At 44.7% G+C, this 23323-nt stretch overlaps 1 protein-coding gene across 1 annotated transcript in view; it reads left to right on the top strand.

Annotated features, from left to right (window-relative positions):
* The window catches only part of LOC126195546 (putative transcription factor SOX-15), a 283454-nt gene that overhangs the window by 140325 nt on the left and 119806 nt on the right, over window positions 1–23323 (top strand). The window lies entirely within an intron of this gene.

The raw sequence follows: 23323 nt of genomic DNA, 5'->3' as shown, positions 1-23323 counted from the left end.
GTGCCATCACCGAGTGTGACTGGTGGTGAATAACTCGGAATGGTTTCTTCGAGCTGTTGATCGTCAGTCACAACAAAATAGTTTATAGTTAGTAGCAGCGAAATGCTATTGATAATCCTATGCATTAACAGTAGGGACTCCTCCTTGTAGAACGGTGCTTTCTTGGCTAGATTGCCAGCACTTTACATTACATTTACTCTAGTATTCGCTATCCTTAACTATTATTTGACTGATATGTACAACTTGTCAGTGCATTTCGTCATGTCACGTCTGAGTCATAATTCTAGGTTATCTTATCCACTGTTACATATTATCTTCCTCCTCCTCTTGTTCTTCTTCAACGTCACTGTTTTCGTTGTCACTGTGAGCGTCGCTTTCCACTCTCTGGAGACTGTTGTTATCTTGGATGTAGGCATGCCTCTTATGTCATGTCCGCAGGTACTCTCCGTGTACTGTTTTTGAAATACTGTTTGTTAATGCGTTTAGTTGTTGCCGATTGTTCTTCGTCTCTTATTGCTGTGTATATATGTATCTCTGTTACTATGTAGTCCAAGTGTAGTGTGTGTCCAGTGTTCGCCTATTGCCCGCGGAAGAGAGCAGTGTGTTCAGGAGAGTTTTCCTCGCATGTGCATATCAGTGTCTGTTTCAGACACTTCGGTTTAAATGTGTGGGGTAAGATAGGTTTCCAGTTAAGAAATGTACCATACTGTGGCTGGGATCGATATGTTTAATTCTCAACCACTCCCTTACGTCAAGGACGAAATCGTGTAGTCTAAGCACCTTATCACTTAGGTCTCATTCACCTTGTCATGTATCGAAATACCAACTTTTAAGGTGACGTGTCGTCTGTACCGTTACAGTTATTGTGTGTATCTTATCTTGTCTCCTCATCTTTAACCAGTACCTCAGTACTTGTGGCTCTGTATTTGATAGTGATATCTAAGGGGCACATTCCGAGTGCCACACACATTACATCGACTGACTATTGACAAAGCATCTCGCAAGGCAACAACGGCCTGGCCGGTTGCAGGAGAATCCAGGCCTGGCACTCACTCGTGTGTGCAGCTGGTTCGCGGCCGTAATAGACAGTGAACGACGAGACGATTTGCGACTAGCTGGAACACGAAGCTGGCAGATTCTGTGAGAGATGTCCACACTATCGCAGGTTTTCAGATGTCACCTGTTTTGGCAAATCTTAGTGGCTTCATGTGGGGGCAACAAAAATTACTGAAATAGTCCCACTGGCAAGACGAAGGATCTGAGGAGGCCAGGCCCAGGGCACAGAAGAGACTGGGAGATATTTATGTGAGCTGGGACTCCCTATGCTGCAACACGGGACACAATTCAACGACTACTCCGAGTTGACTCAGAACTTTTTATATTAGCATGGGCAGTGATTATAAATAAAAGACATATCTGATACAATCCAGTCCATCTGCAACCAAAATAGTCAACAACCAACATCCAGATACGCTGTCCTCTCACGTACACTACCCCTTGGCTACTGACTGCTTCGCGACGAAATTCAATAGCATACCCTAGAATAAGGCCACCTATAAATGTTGGGGATTGCCCCCAGGAAAGCTAAGCTGAGATTATTTTGAATGAACGTACTCTTTTCTTTTTGCCGGTGGTGGGGCCGAGCGGTTCTAGGCGCTACAGTCTGGAGCTGCGCGATCCCTACGGTCGCAGGTTCGAATCCTGTCTCGTGAATGGATATGTGTGTGATGTCCTTAGGTTAGTTAGGTTTAAGTAGTTCTAAGTTCTAGGGGACTGATGACCTCGGATGTTAAGTCCCATAGTGCTCAGAGCCATTTGAACCTTTTCTTTTTAATCTTAGTATGTAATGGGGATATATCAATTGATTTGAGACACAAATAAATTACAGATACAAGCTGCGATATGGTCGCAGACACTAGATGCGGATGGGCTTTGATTTAAATCAACGAGGAAGGTTGAAAATTTGTGCCAGACCGGGATTCGACGCTGGGTCTCCTACTTACTAGGCGGATGCACTGACCACTGCGCCATCCGGACACAGAGGACATCGTAACTGCACGGTCTGCCCTACATCGCTACCTGTCAGACCCAAATTCTCAACCTATCCACACACTACGAATGTAGTGCCCCTTGCCCATTATCCTCATTTCTCACGGCATTTCGCCGATTTCTGTAAAGGTGCGTTCACACTTGTGTTCCGTGCGGCTAGTCACCGTGTGGCTCTAGCTTGCACCACGCGGAAATAGAGGCGCCCAGTGTGAACACAGATGTAAAAGGAATCAGTCGTACGCACATTGTTGCGTATGAGGCAATCAGTCGTACGACGACTATCCGCAAGATGCACAGGTGTGGACGCACCATAAGAATTTGAGCCCGGTGTGCATCATTGGCCGTCCTCTCCTATACATCAACTACTTTGTTTCAAGGACTTAAGAGCAAATTATTTGATAACTTGGTAAAGGATGACTGCTATTAATTTATTTGTAAAAAAATGTCCTTATGGCTCTATTCTTCGAGAGGCCAAATCTGGAATGTTTAGTTGCTGGTACAAGAGGTTTTTTTTTACGCCACTTCGGCGGCTTGCACGTTAATATTGGTGAAATGATGATGATGACAACACATAAACCCAGTCCAGAGCGGAGAAAAAACAAGAATCAAACACGGCAACGCCAACCTTAAGACAATATCTGTTGACGATTTAGTTGTAGATCTTGCGAACAGAAAAGCAGTCATAATGTAATTTAATGATATTCGTGCAGCTTGTGCCTCTTTAGTTTTCTCCATTGCAAATGCCGCATTTAAGTGTGTTGTTTATATTAATTAAATGCCATTACAATTGATTAGCTTATCAACAATGACAATGTAATAAATAAATCACAAAATAAAATTATTTTTCTAAGTACACAGTTTAGAGTTCGCATTAAATATTAAAACAGTTTATAAATACCTCGTCTTCGCAACAACTTTAAACCCTAATCAAATTTTCTTTTTAATAAGCAAAATTACCTAGTAGAGAGAAGTTTGTGTGATAGTACGGACCTTTTTGTCGTACAAAATTGGATCTAAAAGTTAGAAAATAAATCCTACGGAAAGTTATTGTGTACAGTGGTTTAAATTTGAAAAGGTAAAAGGTTAAATGCGTAGCAGTGTACGAATAACTAAACCTAGAAACATTAGAAAAGAGACTACGGTATATCTTACGACGACGTATAGCAGCAGTAATATAATGAAAGCATTTAGATAATATGCAGTGAAGAAGCAGAAGGAACACACTCCCTACTTATTTGTGAGATCATTCGTCATTGGCCTTCCGAGCTCGATATGAGGAGAGGAACTTTTCAAGTAACGACCACGGCGACGCCAGTTAGCTGCAGACATGTCGGCAACCCGCATCACGTATCGGCGCAGCACGCTGCCGTGTTCCTAGCGGCAGGGGAGGAAACATTCCATCAAAGTAACAAGACGCAGTAATAATGCGAAAATTGAAACAGTAGTGCTTGCGTGAGAACCTCTATCTGCTAACGAAAAATTATTACCGCGAATGTTAGAAAGTCAATACACTGTGGTGCTCGTAAATTTACTTACCGGACATGGAATACAATGAAGGGCGTAGATTCATGTTGGTTTAGGCAGTATTCAAACCTGCATTCTCTGAATGAGAAGTAAATGTATTGGAGTGAGAATACCAAAGGATATTTGCATAACCAATGAGTTTGGCGCTAAAGAGGTGATAAATCAATTTGTTTTCGCGCTACAAGCGACGAAGTACATATTCCATTTAACTTTGGAGCAACAGTTCATATCTCTTATATTCTGTGACTATTTTGAACGCTGTCTATTTGAAAATTCTTTCAATTTTTAAATTTAAGTAGGCCAGTAACTTCTTTTCTGTAAGGTATTTCGTTGTTTACATATCTGGGTACTTTTCAAAAGCGATGCAGTACCAAGCGCCACTACATTTCCTGTAAATAAGGAATGAAACCATAAAAATATTCATTTCGAGAGTATTACTTTTATGACGGGTAACTTCAAGAAATTACCGTTATGACTTGCGTATGGGTTTTGGGTTAGGAAGATGCAATTTACGCCGCTGACCATTAACACTGGACATGAGAATGATCAGCATTACATAAAGCTGGTATCAGCAACGGCTTTTACAGTCGATAGACAAGAGCGTGCTGAAAAGTAATGCCTGCGAATTTGAAATTCTTGAAAGATTTTTAAATAAAACTAACTTTATTAATATTCTACATCTGTATTCATCATATCTACATATTTACTTGTAGACATAGTCACACTGACGACGAACACTTATTCCTGAACGGCAGACGATTTTGTTGATCCGTCACGGTAGACTGCCTTTGTTGATGGAGTCACACATCGGCTCTAATTGCAGCGCTTCATCGCTATCAAAGTGAAGTCCTCCATGATTTTTTTTTTATGTTTTGGAAGCAGATAAAAATCGATTTGAACTAATTCGGGACCATATGGAGGATGATGGATGACAGTGAACCCAAGGCGTCGAATTATTGCAGAGGTCAGAGCGCTCGTGTGTGGTCTCAGAGGTCAGAGCGCTCGTGTGTGGTCTGGCATTTTCGTGCTGAAGGAAAGGGTGGTTCATGTAAAGACGTACTCTTCGGATTCGTGCTTTCAGCTTTCTGAGGGTCTCGCAGTACCATGCAGCGATCATGGTGGTGCCTTTGGGTATGAATTCGAAATGCACCACTCCTTGAACATCCGAGTACACTCTGAGCATGACTTTACCTGCTGACGATATGGTCTCGAACTTTTTCCCTGCCGGTGATCCATTCCTGCTATCTTGTTTTGGGGATCAAAATAATGAATTCAGCTTTCATGACCTTTCACAATGTTGTTAAGGAACCCATCAGTTTCAAACAAAACACATTCTTGTAAGATCTTCAATTTCCGCTGTTTCATGTTAGGAGTGAACATTCAAGATATCCACCGTGCACAGTTTTTTGTGCTGCAGTTCTGCAGTGATGGCCTCTATAAGCTCTCCTGATATGCCACACTTATCTGAGAGCTGTGTGTGTGTGTGTTATTTGGCGATTTTCTCTGATGAGATCACTAACCCTAATACAGCGAGTCTCTTCGGTTGCCGTAGCAGTCGTTCACTCCGGCCTGTGTCTCACACCATCGTATCTTTCGTTACGAACACGAGCAACCCAACGTCGCAAATCACTGACGTCTATGTAATCATCACCGCACACACCCTCATTTTGCTATGGATTTCAACAGGAGATACGCTTTCTGCGGTTAGCTAGTCGAATTCCAGCACTCTGTTTCTCACACACCGACATAGTTACGTTGCACACCGCCACGCTACACGTTGCAATTCGGAGCCCTCTAGCGGCAGAGGGCTGTAACTTGTGTCAGCGAAGCGGGAACGTCGACCGAGTAACATGCGTAATATGTGATATCTCAACCGATACAGAGAACAGAATAAAAAATTCGGAGGCATTACTTTTCAGTACGTCCACGTATAAGGAAAAATTACGCAGCAGATTTCTCATTCAGAACTCTCATTTGAATGTTGTTTGTTTGTTTGTGAGATCATCATCTCATGACCCATATTAGAAAAAGGAAAGGTTACCAACACGTGTCCGAATTCGACAGTTGCAGGATCATGGCCTATCCAGACTGTGGTTTATCGTTCGGCGATGTTGCTGCTCGCTTTGGTAGGGACGCCAACAACAAAATCACCTCTGGTTCACAAAGCTAGTAGTTTGGACAACATCCGTCAAATTTCCGAGGCGTTGAGGCCGTTAGACTTGCCCATCTTCGAGGTCTCGTTGACGTCACATTTCAAGAAGATGACGCAAGACTCCGATTTGCCCATGCTGTCCGTGCCTACCTCGATGCGGAGGGTGTTAAACTGTTGCTCTGGCCGTCACATTCTCCAGATCTCTCTCCCACTGGAAACGTTTGGTTACTTGTTGCTGAGGGTCTGGCACGCTTCCACTCGCCAGCCACGACCACTGATGAGTTCTAGCACAGAGTTGAAGCAATTTGGAGTGACGTACTCTTACGTGCCATCCAGGCCAATTTCGACTCCATTCCCAGCCGATTTAGAGCCATCGTTGCTACTAGGGATGGCAACACTGTGTACTAAATTTGCCCGCAGCTCGTGGTCGTGCGGTAGCGTTCTCGCTTCCCACGCCCGGGTTCCCGGGTTCGATTCCCGGCGGGGTAAGGGATTTTCTCTGCCTCGTGATGGCTGGGTGTTGTGTGATGTCCTTAGGTTAGTTAGGTTTAAGTAGTTCTAGGGGACTGATGACCATAGATGTTAAGTCCCATAGTGCTCAGAGCCATTTGAACCATTTTGTACTAAATTTCGCACCCTGTAACCCCAAGATCACCTAAGAATTTAATCATGTATTCCTCCTCCTATACTGTGCACGCATAATAAGTAAAATTTTGTTGTTTATTATCCTTCCTGATGTTGAAATTTTGATGGCAAACAATGTATTTCAGAAGTGTAACTAGCAATAATGTCTGACTGTGTCTGAAACGAAAACTTTTTAAATCGTGTAGGAAAAAAAGGGAGTGATGGAGTTCCACATTCCGTTTATATCGAGATCATTAGGGACTGGAGCAGCAGCTCACACGGCTGAGGTTGGAAAAAGACACCGGTTGTAGCCCTTCTGAAGAACTCACGTCAACAATCTCCTCAAATGAAAATTTCAAACCTAAATTGGGGTAGCCTGCAGGGTGTCCAAGGTAACAGCACACTCTGTCCCTGCAGGAAAGCTCAAGCATTTTATGTTGAGCATTGCCTCTGTTTCAACACCAAGGAGCACACTTCTTTGGACTACCGCCACGCGTACGATACTCAGAAATAAAAGCAATGTCGGCGACTCATGTCCCGGTGTACCCTTTGCCAATTGACGCAATATCAGCGATTTGCGTTTTGGTCTCACGGAATCGAAACCCGGACTTCCGCGCCATTAGCTCGCAAGAATCACCAATAAACTGGGAAGGAGGTCAGTATTCACTTATGATATGCTGAAAAAACATTTTACGTAGTAACTTTTCGACTGGTTTGAAAGCAGCGTACCCAAGCCCACTTTTTGCAAGTAAAAATAAACAGCATCTTATTACCTCTGATAGAGATAATACAGCAGTCTTCGCAGAGCACCGTTAACGACTAATGATAGTTTACCGTCGATTTAGCTTTTCGCTTAATTCATCGAGAGCCTCATTACAGCCCGCTCGAAACAAGAAGTCGTAAAACGCCGCGTTCTCTGGCGAGATCCCGTGGTACGTTTCACTGGACTAAAGATCGCGATTTTCTAGTGCGCCCGCTCCCTGTACTTCTCCATTATATGTTAATTTTTAACGTACGAGGCGTTATTACGGGTCTCTAAGCGCGCAATCTTTGTGTAACGAAAGATCCACACACGTGCTGGGGATGAATGCGCTACCCTGTCTTCCATTCCAATTTGCGACCGGTTATCCTCATGCAAGCGTAACCACACCTATGAAATTGCAGCGCACGCCCAGTTACGACAGCGCCGTCCTACTTCTACCTTATGCTGAGGATTAGTGTCACAAAAGACATTTCGGGTAACGGTGCAACTTAGTAAACAAACAACAGATTCCCTACTCACTTAGTGCTAACTGTAACAGAGAAAATCCGGAAGAGCCACATTTACAAAAAATATGTTTTCCGTATCGGAAGAAGGTAACACCCGAGTCAAATGCATGGATAAAAGAACCATGTGCCAGCATCGCTTCTGCATAGTTACCTAAGTCACTGACAGACTGAGATGATTGTACCTTACAAGGACCTGAACGTAACAAGAGATCAACAGCCCATCCCTTTTCACGCCCGACAGATATCTTGCCATTCGTTCGAGGTGCTATTTCGATTTTATAACACTGTGAAGCGGATCCACATAAAGGTAAAAACGTAGGCTCACAAAGACTCAGAGTTAGTTTTTAAGACTTTGTAGCCTCATCACTAGCTTATATCAAAAACCAGAATAACCATGGATCCCCGTAACAAGAAGATGAAGGAAGGTAGAGTCTAAAGTTCAGCTGATGATGAGGAATCCGTTGAGAATCTCCATGTACGATGTGTGCCTAATATGTAGACCTAAAACGAGAACGGTGGCAGAATCGTAGTTAGAGATAGGAAAATCAAATGTTGGAAGCGCACAACCGTTGCGACTGAATATCGAAATGGAAAAACATTGACACTGCCGTGAAACGCGGACACGTCTAGCGGACGACCTCCAACACGACACACACACACACACACACACACACACACACACACACACACACACACACACATATATATATATATATATATATATATATATATATATATATATATATATATATATATGCCTCTTCTCATTCTGTAGCGGAATGCTGGCCACATCTCGTTAGTTACAGTGATCCACTCTTATGCAGTTCCAATCGTCGGTGAGGTATTCTCTCTAATTTCGGCAACGACTGTTAGGAAACTTGTCTCCGAATATTGCTTCGGAGCCCCATCCAAGTGCACCGCGTACCGGCCAGCTAATTTCTGACTTAACGCTCCTTCTTTAACCACTAGGCGGAAACAATCCGCGAAACACAACTGCCTCTGTGTGTACTCACGGCTTCGCAGCTTATATTGTAGGGAGGCGGTTGCTTGTGTTAGTCATCAGAGAAAAAGTAGCATACTTGTCAGTATGGCGTCACTCTTGAACGTCGATGTTGAGACATTCGATTTTCACTAAGCACTGAGTCTGGAGTCGTCAATCACCTGTCTCATTTCGACACTCCGTGTACTTGGTTTTCAAATACTTAATCGCATTTCTTGTAAGTACTCTCGGAATCTCTGATTAATGTAATCCACTACCGAAGCGCCACCTCGGTGGGCGCAAAGGGATATGTAACAGAAGAGAATGTATAAGAGAATAGAATTGTTCATTTCGTATGGACGGGGGAAAAATGAATGTGTTCATACCCCTGAATGCTCCCTATTCGCTCTTAGTTATTCCTTATTGCTTACGCTAGGCACACTATGGAGATGGTAGAATTATTGCGTAACCTTTCTTTAATACCGGTTTTTATATATTCGCAACAATGTTTCGCGATAGCAACGACATCTCTCTTCCTTCGATTCCGAAATGAGTTCCGCGAGCATTTCTGTTACACTTTCCTAAGAGCTGCGCCGAACTGTTACGATCCTAACAGCGCATCGTTGTATCCCTGACAAATTTCTCCTCAGGCTTTTTGGTAATTACCCCACAGACTGTAAAAAACTCTTGAATAAGTGTCAGGTCGTGTTGAACGCGGTAACCCACATAGATGCAGAACACTTTGGCAGATCTATCTCAGGATATGCGGCCATCCATTCAACTCGTCCACTACTGCTTTCACGTGTCCGTTCCAGTTCGTATCGTTTGGCACTCTTATCGCTAGGAGAGACGTGACGGAGCGCATTACCTCTGGAGTTGTAATAGGGTACGACCGGTCTGTCTGTTTTTCACTCATCCATATTAAAAGACAACTGCCGTGCAGTACGCCAAGTGTTCTACATTTTGTCACTAAACTTTCATTGTAAGCACTATTGATTAATTGTTTTGTGGTTTCTTTAAATCACTTCCTGGATGTATCGGTATGGTCCCTCCAAACGGATGTCGACAGATTCATTGTTCCACTGACCTGGTTCTCTCACACTGCGCATTCTTTTTTGCAGTAATGACATCACGAGTGCGTTTGTGTGAAGTATACTGTTAAGCTTCTGAGAATACATGGTCCAAAGGAATCAAACAGCAGATTACTTTATGCACATACATCTCACAGAATGACAATGATAGGGAAAGTCAGGAAATGAGACATCATACAGACGCTTACTGCCAGCCGTTGTGCCCACTCACCGTACGCGAGTGGAACAGGAAAACTACTGCGCGAGTGGAACAGGAAAACTACTGTGCGAGTGGAACAGGAAAACTATTGCGAAACGCGAAGTACCTTCCGCCACACGCCGTAACCCTGCTCGCTATGTGTAGACATTGTTTTAGGCGTAGGTAGACGCATAGTGTCAGAAGAAGCTGAGTGATGCATAATCTTTGCTGTTGTGGTTTGACTGATTATGAAGTACCGTGAGGTGTTGAGGTGACGTGGCGAAATTGGAACAGGCAGACGTGGACCTGCCCCTGCGCGCAGTGAACGCAGACGAACGCCCCGCCGTGCCCCATTGCGTCAGTGCGTCAGCAAACGGCCCGCCTGGCTCGCCGTCCCTGCAGCCGCCGCTTTCTAGCTCGTTTTACGCATAATTCGCGGCTCTTTTGCGAAAGTGCTGAGAAGGAAGGAGGGCCCTGTCGTAATGGAGGAGCTCTCAGCTGCTGCCGTTACGAAAACGAGTCGGGAAGGAGCGCTGGTGAGAGGCGCAGGCCGGCTCCTTAACGACTCATCCCGAGCAGCCGCGGCGCGCTGTTACATACAATAAGGGCTCAGGGCAGGCGGCGCTGTGTCTCTTCGCTGCCTAAACTCACATTGTAATGTGTTTCCCCAATATTACACCTGTTACATGTAGATGTATTCCATAAGTTCATCGTCGTGAATACTGCGAAGAAACTTCGTTAATATGTGTGTACAGGGTATATCATAATTAATTGCGAAATGATGTACGGGAGACATGTGACCTGAGGCTTTCCCAGCATATCTGCTCCTTCCATCTTTCTCGGGCGCACTGACGGATCTGATCGTGGAAAGTCCGTGGTATTTCGGCGGAAAGCAATTCCTCCGTCGTGAGGTGGTGGTGACGAATTGCCTGCTGCAAGCTAGCGGTGTTCATACCTGCCTATTCAGAGTTCAGGGCTCACCAGCCCCGCGTTTTTTACGGTAGCAGTCTGCCAATTTTGACGGTACTTTACATCAAACTATATGAAAGCCCCAAGAACCAGACAGAAGACGAAAACACGAAATAAGAAGATAAGAAGACCGCTTTCATACCGTTTGCTCGTTAATTACCGTCAAAAACTGGTATACTACTACGAAAATGGCAAATATCGCGAGTTTTCCACCCGCTATCCAAAACGCAAACTTCATTACGGACAGTGAAATACGACCTGCGTCTATAAAAAAAGCGAGGGTGTACCAAGTTTCGTGTAAATGCTTATATTGGACAGACGATCCATGCAGGTAAAGATCGATTTATAGAACATGAGCGCCGGTCCCTCTTACTGCAGGCCAACAAGTAGAACACCACACTGAATATGGACACAAAGTGAATTAGCAGTAAAAAAAAGTTCTGGCTAACACCGATAACTTTTGGGACTGCATTTTCAAAGGACCAATTAAAATTCCTGTGAATGACATTTTAATCAATAGCGATACTAGTTTTCAACTGAGAACAAGGCATTGGAGCCAATACTAAGCTCTTTCAAAGCAAAACGTGACACCCGAACGCGAGATGGGATAGGTACGGCGGATATAAGGCAACTTCGACTCTCCCCTCCACCGCTGACCACGATTGGCAGGTTGAACACCAAGAGCCCGCAGCTGACACTTCATTCCATCAGGACCACATGGTGATGGCGGAGCGGTTGTCCGCCGAAATATCGTGGATTTTGGACGGTCGGATTCGGCAGTTCACACGAGAGCAATGCAAGCAGATACAGGTTCAAATGATTCAAATTACTCTGAGCACTATGGCACTTAACATCTATGGTCATCAGTCCCCTAGAACTTAGAACTACGCAAACGTAACTAACCTGAGGACATCACACACATCCATATCCGAGGCAGGATTCGAACCTGCGACCGTAGCGGTCGCGCGGTTCCAGACTGAAGCGCCTAGGACCGCTCGGCCACAACGGCCGGCGCAGATACAGGTGAAATTACACCATGATAGAAGGAAGGGTCAGCTAACGAGGCATTTACGACATAACTGCGAATGCATGCTTACGAACCGGCACTGATTTGAGTATGATGGACCCATATGATAGAAATGTTATCTTTACAATTAAGTCCCCGTCTTCTTGTGCTCTGGGCCCTGAGCTACCCTACTGTAACAGACGTTGCAGAAAACGGCTAGGAGACCAAGCAAGGTGAAAGTAGAACACAGCGACATCATGCACCCCAAGTGGGACCCCTCGTGTAGAGGCTGAGTTCGCCAGGCAGGTAGTTGTGTGGCGGTCGTAACGTATAGGCGGCGTCCCAAGCCGCAGCCGAGTCGCGGGCTGCCGCCTCCTTATCTGCGGCCGGCCGACACCTGTAGCGCGCCTGCCGGCTGCACGCGACGCACCGGCCGGCCGACCACAGCGGAGCAGCGCTGCCCTGCCCGCCGCCTGGCGACTTCTTTACGCCTGCCTGCCGACGCTCCCTCTGCTCTGTGTCTTACATTTAGATCTACACGCGAGATCTGCTGCCAGGGGCCGGCGATATAACGCTCCAACTCGCCTTTATTCTCCTCCTGCTCCTCTTCCTCTGCCGCAGTTATCGACAATCGCGGCAACTGCTGCATCCAGTGGACACGTAGCTTTGCCGACCATCACGTCCCTGGCTGAAGATGGATAATTACCGCATTATTATTAATAGACGATGATCTATAGCTTTGATATACTTGTCAAAAGGCGTGGTGTCATATTGGACACACGTGTTGTAGGGGACGGAGTGTCACGTTGCAACAAAAAAGTTTTTAATTTGTATTACGAGGACGGTTCGGAAAGTAAGGTCCGACTCGGCGCGAAATGGAAACGTGAGAGAAGATCCGACGAAGCTTTGCACAGACGTATTGGTCAGTGTTTCTAGTATGGCCGTGGATCGCGTCACGTGGCTCTTTTCAGTTGTGAGCGCACAGTGAGCACGTAAAGGTGCCTATAGTACAATAGAGCCTCCAGCCAGGTACGAAGCCCCGATGAGAAATTTCGCCTGATGTCATGTGTTTCCGCCTTCACTGCAATTCTGCGCCGCACTCTGTGGGGGAAATGAAGATGTCCCTGCAGCGCTTTCGATGGAAATGTTTGATCACCCACAATACATCCCTTAATTGGCTCCCCCTGAGTTTCGTCTCTACTCACATGAACCGCTTACTATGAAGACAACATTGTGGCACAGACAACGAGCTGTAGACCAGCTCAGAGAATTGGCGAAAAGTATAGGCGGTTGCCTTCTATTGACGAGAATATTGGTAAGTTGGTAAAACGCTACAACAGATCTTTATGTCGGAGCGGCGACTACGTTGAGAAGAAGCTGGAAGGTGTTGTTATCTGTCGCAAGTAAAACATTTTTGATTTTCACAGTGATTTTCATTCCGCGACCGATCAGACTTTACTTTCCGAATATTCCTAGTATATACAGGGTGTTTCAAAAATGACCGGTATATTTGAAACGGCAATACAAACTAAACGAGCAGCGATAGAAATGCACCGTTTGTTGCAATATGCTTGGGACAACAGTATATTTGCAGGCAGACAAACTTTCGAAATTACAGTAGTTACAATTGTCAACAACAGATGGTGCTGCGGTCTGGGAAACTCTATAGTACGATATTTTCCACATATCCACCATGCGTAGCAATAATATGGCGTAGTCTCTGAATGAAATTACCCGAAACATTTGACAACGTGTCTGGCGGAATGGCTTCACATGCAGATGAGATGTACTGCTTCAGCTGTTCAATTGTTTCTGGATTCTGGCGGTACACCTGGTCTTTCAAGTGTCCCCACAGAAAGAAGTCACAGGGGTTCATGTCTGGCGAATAGGGAGGCCAATCCACGCCGCCTCCTGTATGTTTCGGATAGCCCAAAGCAATCACACGATCATCGAAATATTCATTCAGGAAATTAAAGACGTCGGCCGTGCGATGTGGCCGGGCACCATCTTGCATAAACCACGAGGTGTTCGCAGTGTCGTCTAAGGCAGTTTGTACCGCCACAAATTCACGAAGAATGTCCAGATAGCGTGATGCAGTAATCGTTTCGGATCTGAAAAATGGGCCAATGATTCCTTTGGAAGACATGGCGGCCCAGACCAGTACTTTTTGAGGATGCAGGGACGATGGGACTGCAACATGGGGCTTTTCGGTTCCCCATATGCGCCAGTTCTGTTTATTGACGAAGCCGTCCAGGTAAAAATAAGCTTCGTCAGTAAACCAAATGCTGCCCACATGCATATCGCCGTCATCAATCCTGTGCACTATATCGTTAGCGAATGTCTCTCGTACAGCAATGGTAGCGGCGCTGAGGGGTTGCCGCGTTTGAATTTTGTATGGATAGAGGTGTAAACTCTGGCGCATGAGACGATACGTGGACGTTGGCGTCATTTGGACCGCAGCTGCAACACGGCGAACGGAAACCCGAGGCCGCTGTTGGGTCACCTGCTGCACTAGCTGCGCGTTGCCCTCTGTGGTTGCCGTACGCGGTCGCCCTACCTTTCCAGCACGTTCATCCGTCACGTTCCCAGTCCGTTGAAATTATTCAAACAGATCCTTTATTGTATCGCTTTTCGGTCCTTTGGTTACATTAAACCTCCGTTGAAAACTTCGTCTTGTTGCAACAACACTGTGTTCTAGGCGGTGGAATTCCAACACCAGAAAAATCCTCTGTTCTAAGGAATAAACCATGTTGTCCACAGCACACTTGCACGTTGTGAACAGCACACGCTTACAGCAGAAAGACGACGTACAGAATGGCGCACCCACAGACTGCGTTGTCTTCTATATCTTTCACATCACTTGCAGCGCCATCTGTTGTTGAAAATTGTAACTACTGTAATTTCGAAAGTTTGTCCGCCTGAAAATGTACTGTTGTCCCAAGCATATTGCAACAAACGGTGTATTTCTACTATCGCTGCTCGTTTAGTTTTTATTGCCGTTTCAAATATACCGGTCATTTTTGAAACACCCTGTGTATATATATATATATATATATATATATATATATACCTTTTACGCATAGAAATCAACATAAAGTGTCCGATTCAACCGTTAGAATAGCTGTAATAAAATATAAAAAAGAGGTTGACACGTGTTTAAGTTCACCCTGCTGCAGCATTACAAAATTTCACAGAACGTACCCTACTCAGTTTGAAATGTCTGACATGTTAGAAGTGTCTTCAAATTGCGTCCTTACCCTTTACACACGTAAATGGATCATTATTCGCACATGACCAATGAGATCATAGTTTGCTCTTAGTACACTGCGCCCGATAACTTTATCTTGAACCTCTTCCAATTGGCCCGCGTTTGCATAGAAAACCAACAGTAAGGGAATTGTGAGTTCGCCTTGATGCAAAGCACATTGTTATTTGCTTTCTTATTTAATCCCCAAACTAGTTTCAGTGACAAAATATCGCCATCATCTGTGGGTTCTCAAAATCTTATTTAATGTGTATTACGGCATGTTTTTTTAAGAATTGTTGTCGCTGTTTGCGGCATATTTTCTGTGCTTATTCTGTTCTTTGCCGCAAACAGTGACCACAATTCTTTAAAAAAAATTTTCATAACATACAATAAATAAGATTTGAAGAAACCACTGATGATGGCAATATTTTATCGCCGAAACTATTTTGAGGAATAAATAAGTAAACAAATAACGAAGTATTTTGCATCAAGGCGGACTCACAATTCCCATATTCTTATTTTGCAGTGCGCCCATTCTTCTCCCTTTCTATAAACATCCCCATAGATCAAACAATAATTTTCTTCTTCCTCTTTTCCTTCTTCGAAAGATGGCGGACTTGCAATTTTCTTTTGCTGGTAGTTGTTGTTTCCTTCTTTTCTTTACATTCCTCACTGCGTTCTTACCATTTCTCTTCTCTCTTTCTTTTTCTAGAGCAATTTTTCAGGTCTCTGTTAAGACAGCACACTTCCTCTTCTTTCTTCCACAGTTGATTCATTTCCTTGGTCCAGCTTTAGGGAAAGAGCGAACGTCCCTAGGGGAAAAATGTTTCTCCGCTGAATTTCCTGAAACAGCATTAACAGCATCGCCACACTCTCAGAGCTAGCGGGAGGACCTGAAAGTTTTCTTCTCGAACATGCATATCGTTCACAAAAGATGCAGAAAAATCACCTTCTTGGAATTTGTCTGGGTCAAAGGGGAATACGCATATTGCTGATAATCCTAAAGCGGTGTTTGCTGGTGTGAAAGTGGTGAGAGGTTCTTTATTTATAATGGAAGGCAAACCATAAACCGTTACTATCTTTCCTGAATTTGCTTCCAACCAGTCGTTGATTTCCCTGCTGCACGTCCTCTAGTAAGGGCCGTAAACACTTACATCTACAGGCTGTAACATACGACAAGAGTGGGAAAGAAATGATAGTGGCACTACAGCAATGTTCTTACATTTATTAAGAGCCTCTATGCTGAGATGGGACAAACGTTTGTCAAACAGGAGTAAGACAGGATGTTCTTTTGTTGGTCTGATTAGACTAATAAAATGAGCTAGAAATGTGAAAAATGATTGCTCCACCACCCATCCAGAACCAGTGGCAGCATCGATACATCCAGCTGGCCCGTCATAGATAAAATGATCTTTAAAATTTCTTTTCTTGGAAAAATTATCATGGATGCAATTAAGGTCCCTTCAGCACATATAGCAGCTGTTTCTGTTCCATTTCTCCTAGTTTAGCAGAGCTCACAATTCCAACTTGTTTCACACCCTTCTGCGCAACTATCCTGTTTGTCTCTGGATCTCACGATATGTAATCCCTGAGTATTATTTCCTGACTGCCTGAAAATACTTTCAAGTAACTTTTCCATCTGTTTCCGTTGGAGAGAGAGAGTACAGTAACAAATAGTAAATTCGTTTTCAATTTTTCTAATAGGATAATCGCTCTTTCTTTCATTTTCCGGAATCAGAGTGGGTCCTCTCTGCATCACATCTAAAAGCATCAAACCATTTTCTGTTTTGCATTTATAATGACGCATTTTGTTTGTTTGAAAAGAAAAATTTAGACTGAGTAAACAGAAAATACAAGAAGAAGGAAAATAAAATGATTACCTTGTCCAACAGGCGTAGAAATTCCACCGCACTAAGAGCGGGATACGTTGCAACAGTGTGTTACAACATGCCCCAATTCGCAGCGCCATATAAAAGTCAACTAAACTTTCCGACAATCACATTAAACTAAAATAAGTTATTGCATTGTTAAACTACAACATGGTCCTATTTACCACTTGTGTAATTTTACCTGTGGCACGGAACGTGTTGATATATATACAACGAGTTTGAAACTATAAACAGTTACTCACCAGCAGCGACTTCAGTCAAAGAATGAGAACACAAAGGAAACCGTCTTCTAGCGCCAAATCCACCAAGATGCCACCCATCGGAAGCTACCTCCGCACAACGGTAGCACCTGATAGGATATTTCATGAGAAAATGCAGACGATGTAATGAATCGCCTCCTCCGCCTGCTGCTGCGCCCCGCCCCGTGCAGACTGGACAGCTACCATAGCAACGACCAATCAGACCACGAATTTGGACACAACTTCTGTCCTGCGGACAGTTGTCATATGGCTCTGCTGCCTCAGTTGCCGGTTACCAGTCAGCTGCTGACAACATTTGCGATCTGACACTATGGTTGCGATTTTTTATTATCTGCCTTGTTTCTCACAGCGGTAGGTTTCTTTTGTTGACTGTGTGAAGCTAACTGTGAAATTACTTAGAAAACTGACAGTACTATTACGAGTCCCCAAAGCGAACTCAATCCTGCACGTTAATGGAAACCTGTGACCGGCTGATACCAGCGGAGGTTCGAGTCCTCCCTCGGGCATGGGTGTGTGTGTTTGTCCTTAGGATAATTTAGGTTAAGTAGTGTGTAACCTTAGGGACTGATGACCTTAGCAGTTAAGTCCCATAAGAGTTCACACACATTTGAACATTTTTTGAAACCTCTGACCGTGCTCAGTACGGAGTCACGCATGTGCTGCTATCGTAGGCACATTGCGCATGTGCGAACCGGAAACATCCCCGCCTTCGACGCTCAACTGTCCTTCACTTGATGCTGATCCAAGTTCAGATCCAGGAGTAGTCGTATTGCCGCCTCGTAAACGTTTTTCTGGACGAGGATGCTCCCTTTGACCGTGTATTTATCTTTTCCCTTATTGCCTTCGAGACGAAGCAGCTCGAAAAGTTGAAAGTAACTTCACTTTGTTTCGCAGTCATGTGGAGTTTAGACGTACTAGCAGTGGTATCTTTAGAGCGAAAATGAAGAGTAGATGAGTGAAAAGTATGCTACGGGGGATTCCGCAGCTGTTAGTTCTATTGTTATGCTTTGAACGGAAATGTTTGCGTGTTCCTTTTTCACGACGCCATTTCCTGGAGACCACAGAAGCAGGCAAAAAGAAATAGGAGCAAGGAATATTACAGCCTCCGTGCCCACCCCCTCCCCACCACACACAAAGACACAGACGGACTTCTGATTTTATCAGTCGGGCAGAAGCTCGCAACCGTGGTCGCCCAGCCTCCACAGCCGCGGTCGCCCAGCCGCCACAGCCGGCGGCCTGGTAGCTGTCGGCGGCCCTTATTGATGGTGGCCCTGCCCGCGGTAATGACGGGTGGCGCTGGCAGCCGGCGTTTTTCCATTTACCCCCGCGCTCCAACGAGGATGCGCCCGCTCGGCGCTCACGCGTCCGTTCAGCGTTCAGGTGGCCGCAATCGCGCCTTCAAATTGCCGGCCGCTCCGTTCCGATGCGGCCGCGGCGATACTTGTGATGGAACGTTTAGGCACCCACCGCGGGGGGCGGCGATCCCCAATCCCAGTGCCTAGTCCCCAATAACCCCGCCTGTAATTCCCTCCCGGCTACCGCAGCTTCCCGCCGCCGACAGGCGCGGTGCTGCAGCAGGTGTTCGTGCCCGCTGAAATACTCGGTGGCACCGGAACGCTTGTCAGAATCACCAAAAAGTACAATCAATCCAACGAAAATATATTATTGACATAAATTTTGCATCTATTCTTTGTTTGGTCATTATAATTGGTCAAGTCCTGCCCGATCAATGAATTTATTCAGATCCCGCTTTACTCGCTGCATCGTCTTAGCCGGGATACCACGAAATTCTTGGGGCAGGAATAATAAAAACTCTTTATTGTTTTCCGTTTAGTTTTCTCTATCCACTCACCTGTATTCTTTTCTAATTTAAATCATACGACGCCACAAGGCACCTGAATATCAATGTATAATCAGTTACAAGTAATCAAGACGTAGCTATTACGATATACTAACGAACATATTGCGCACATAGGCGCGCGGGTTAGCCGAGCGGTCTGAGGCGCTGCAGTCATGGACTGTGTGGCTGGTCCCGGCGGAGGTTCGAGTCCTCCCTCGGGCATGGGTGTGTGTGTTTATCTTTAGGATAATTTAGGTTTAGTAGTGTGTAAGCTAAGGGACTGATGACCTTAGCAGTTAAGTCGCATAAGATTTCACACACATTTTGAAACGTCCCCTTAGAAAAATTATAATGGCTGCTTAAACCGACACACAATATTTTTAGCGCAACGCGATCTCACTTTCAAAAATCCCTACAAAAGAATGACCCTGACTAACAATAACATATACCTTTCATGAATCACTTACCTCACAAAAATCTTGGTTACTCAAACTACTGCAATACAGCGAGCGCCACTACAGCCAGCTAAATAAAAGATTCTAACTACTGAAGGCACTAACTACTGATAGGCATAGTTAGCAAATGAAAGATTTTGACAGAGAACAAACAATGTATTTACCTTAATAGTGTTCAAAAGTCATAGTATATATCAGTTCATGACATCCAGTCTTACAAATTTACCGTCTCTGATGGACACACGTCCAGATCATTCGCTCTCAAAACTCCGCCATCTCTCTCCCCACATCCACCACTGCTGGCGGCTCACCTCCAACTGCGCAACGCTACGCGCTGTTCACATCCAGCTGCCCAACACTACAATAGCCAACAACAATGCAAACCAGCCACAAACTGCACACAGCACAGCCAGTGATTTCCATACAGAGCGCTATACAGAGCGCTACGTGGCGTTGCCAATATAAAAACCTAAACAGGCTACTTACAAGTTGAACATTTGAACATTGCGCACATACCTTGGCAGACAGAAGTCCCGTATGTGAATATGTAACGAGACAAAAGTGCACTATAGACAATTTATCGCATAGTACGCTACTTTACTGCATTATTAAACCATACTGGTGCCAAGCATAGGCCATATTTTCAAGTTAATAATTTTTTTCCGTATACAATGTTTGGTAATTTTGTAATATAACTGTTTGATGAATTCTGGACGCTCCACTTTTATGACGATCTGATTACGTATTTACGTATCTCTCGAAATAAACTATGCAGAACAGCCCTTCCCGCTCATCGTTATTTCCGGTGGTGACACCATGTTCACCTGTGTAACTTGAGGTCAGCGTGTCTCACTGCCACGTTGAAGTCTCGGGTTCACTTCTCGCTCGCCCTTGGTGGGAAGACTCAACCGCGGAACACTCGCCTCGTGTGGGCAACTGAGGAGGTACTTGTATGAGAAGCAAAGGCTCCAAGATTTGGAAAGTTGACAAATGCCGAGAGAGTGACGTACTGCCCACATTTCCCTCCGTAACGCATCCAAATGACGTACGGGGTATGACGGTTGCAGGTCAGCACAGCGTGATTCTCTCGGCCTGATGGCTGAGTTTCTCTCTTTTGCCTCGCTACACGATGAGTTCTCTACCTGCGAATGAAGCACTTCTGCTGTGGACCCACAGTTGTTGTTTGCCTCGGCGCCACTGCGTCGCTGTCTTCCTTTGATCACAGCAATAGGGCCCAGTGTGGCGAGCACAAGGCTCTCCCAACCGCTATTGCTGTATTTCCTAATGGGAGCCACTACAACTAGCGAGGCTCAGTATAAAAATCTTGGGCAGCACCGAAAATCGAAGGCCAGTCCTACGTAACAGTGGCGCTGACCCGTCAGTCACGGATGCGGGCTGAAGGCTACCGTAGCTTCAGAAACGCTGAATGTTTTTATAATTGAAGAGATTTGTGTCATATTACGTTCTACCTGAAGAAAATTACCGTGTATCTTGGCATTTGCGAAAATCTCAATTGTGCAGCTCCCTCATAATAAACTGCTTAATGAGGGATAATATGACACATTGAAAATGATTCGTCTCTAATTTATGTACAGATAGCGCAGTATCTAGCGCGCATGTTTGCCGCCGAATGGCCGCTCTTCTACTAACATCGTTTCCCAGCCTTTCCTTCTCAACTACCCTAGTTAAGAACAGAGTTGCCGTTCTCTAATGGAACCTACTTGTACGTTTACTTTATAGACAATAAAGTTACTTACGTGATAACACTAGCCAACAGTCCTTTTTCATTAAATAGCAGCTCGATTTGATTATTTTAACAACCAGTTTCGGCCCATGAGCAATTATAATCTTGTCAGTTACCTATCACAGCAGCGGTGTTGTGAGGTGGTGAGTGGAGGACACAAAATAAATACGCCTCTATGCTATGGGAGTTCCTATTAGTGAAACTGAAAACAGCAGTTGCGGATGTCCTATGTCGGGAGTTGAGGGATTTAAGCGTGGGCTTCTGCGGCCGTTGTGACTGTCAATAAAATTCTTCTGGGCTGTTGGCCATTTCTGATTTTAAGAAGTCATAATGCTTCAAGCTGAAATAACTGCTTAACACTAATAACATGACAAAAAATTGCCCCAATAATATAAAATTGTCGGACGTTTCGGTCACTATTGCAAATTGTCCGACGTTTCGGACACTTGCAATAGTGGCCGAAACGTCCGACAATTTTATATATCAACAGCCCAGAAGAATTTTTTTATTGATAATTGCAGGGGGAGGAGCATGAGCATACTCGTCTACTTATGACGTTAATAAAGCATCTTCACCAGACTATTTCGTGGTGACGGACTGGAACATTCCCGAATGTGTGCCTTATTTGCATGAGACACAAGCTGAAGCTAAGGCAGCTCGGTTTCTAGACAGTAAGTACACTTGAAAATAGCTCGCACGGCCGTGCAACAAGCGCCCGCTTCCGCTGATAAACTCTGCCACGTTTCCCACAATTGTCTGGACAGCCCGCTTTCTTTTGCCGTAATTGAACTGCTACAAGGACATCCATCACGCTACGTCGTTTCAAAAGAAACCTCAGAAGTTTCGCAGCTAGTAGCAACTACTCGTTGCGGATCATTCATGTCGCAATACCTGTGCATTTGCATTCCTACACATTTCTCCTAACCATCTCTTTCTTTCCTCGTGTGGGTCTATGTTACAATGGGGTCAGTGCTGGACGTATAACATGGTACAGGAGAGAGAGTTTAAGTGAATATGCCACAAATTTTTACCAGACCGGGATTCGAAGCCCGATCTTCTAGTTATTGCAAGCAGATAAGGATATGTACTTGATTGACTAGACAGCAAGTGGGCTCCCCTCCACAACCGACCTAAGCATTCATTGTCACTCACCTTTTCTGTCTCTCTTTTCGGAACAAATAATGGCGGGTCCTCTCTTTGGAAATAGGACCCTGTCGTGAAAAATATACATCAGTTGAGCTAAAGTAACAAAATGAAATTAACATAGTCAATGGGGATTAAATAAATGAAATGCAATGACATGAAATGTTATTTGTGAAGTGTGTTCATAATTCATTCACTTCATTTCGGTGAATTTAGTACATTTCGCATTTATCTGTATGGCATATTAAGCAAAGGTTGTGCATCATTCTGTTGCGCTAACATTTGCATTCGCCAGCGATGAGCGTGGCTGACTGGGTACGTGAGGCATCCTCGGAGGGCCTAAATCGATGAAGCAGCACAAACTGGCAACACACAGAAGCGCTATAAAGCAAAGATATAGCGCCAAAACCACCCATCGTCCTCCATTATTTGTTGGGTATATTCCACACACTCTTCCCTTGCTGTTTTTGCCTTTTAGGGTCCTCCTAGTCACGTGGAAGTTCTTCCCTGTTGTGTGGTAACACATCCAGTAATCTTGATTCTTCTTCTAGACAGTGTTTGCGACATATCGCGTTCCTCGTCGATTCTGCAGAGAACCACCTCATTTCTTACTTATCAGTCTATTTAATTTTCAGCATCCTTCTGTAAAAACTCATTTCAAGCGCTTCAGTTCCCTTAGTCTCCGGTTTTTCCGCAGCCGTGATTCGCCTCCACGCAATGCATTATTGTAGACGTACAACGTGAGAAATTTCTTCCTCAAATGGAAGCCTATGTTTGTTAGCAGTATCAGTCTTTTATGAAGGAACACTCTTGTTTGCCTGGGCTAGTCTGCTTCCTACATCTTCCACGCTTCGTCCGCCATGCGTTATTTCACAGAATTCATCTACTCTCTTTAATACGCGGT

The sequence above is a fragment of the Schistocerca nitens genome, chromosome 7, assembly GCF_023898315.1.
Source record: "Schistocerca nitens isolate TAMUIC-IGC-003100 chromosome 7, iqSchNite1.1, whole genome shotgun sequence".
NCBI classification, from domain to species: Eukaryota; Metazoa; Arthropoda; class Insecta; order Orthoptera; family Acrididae; genus Schistocerca; species Schistocerca nitens.
This window is presented reverse-complemented; position numbering and strand designations above follow the sequence as displayed.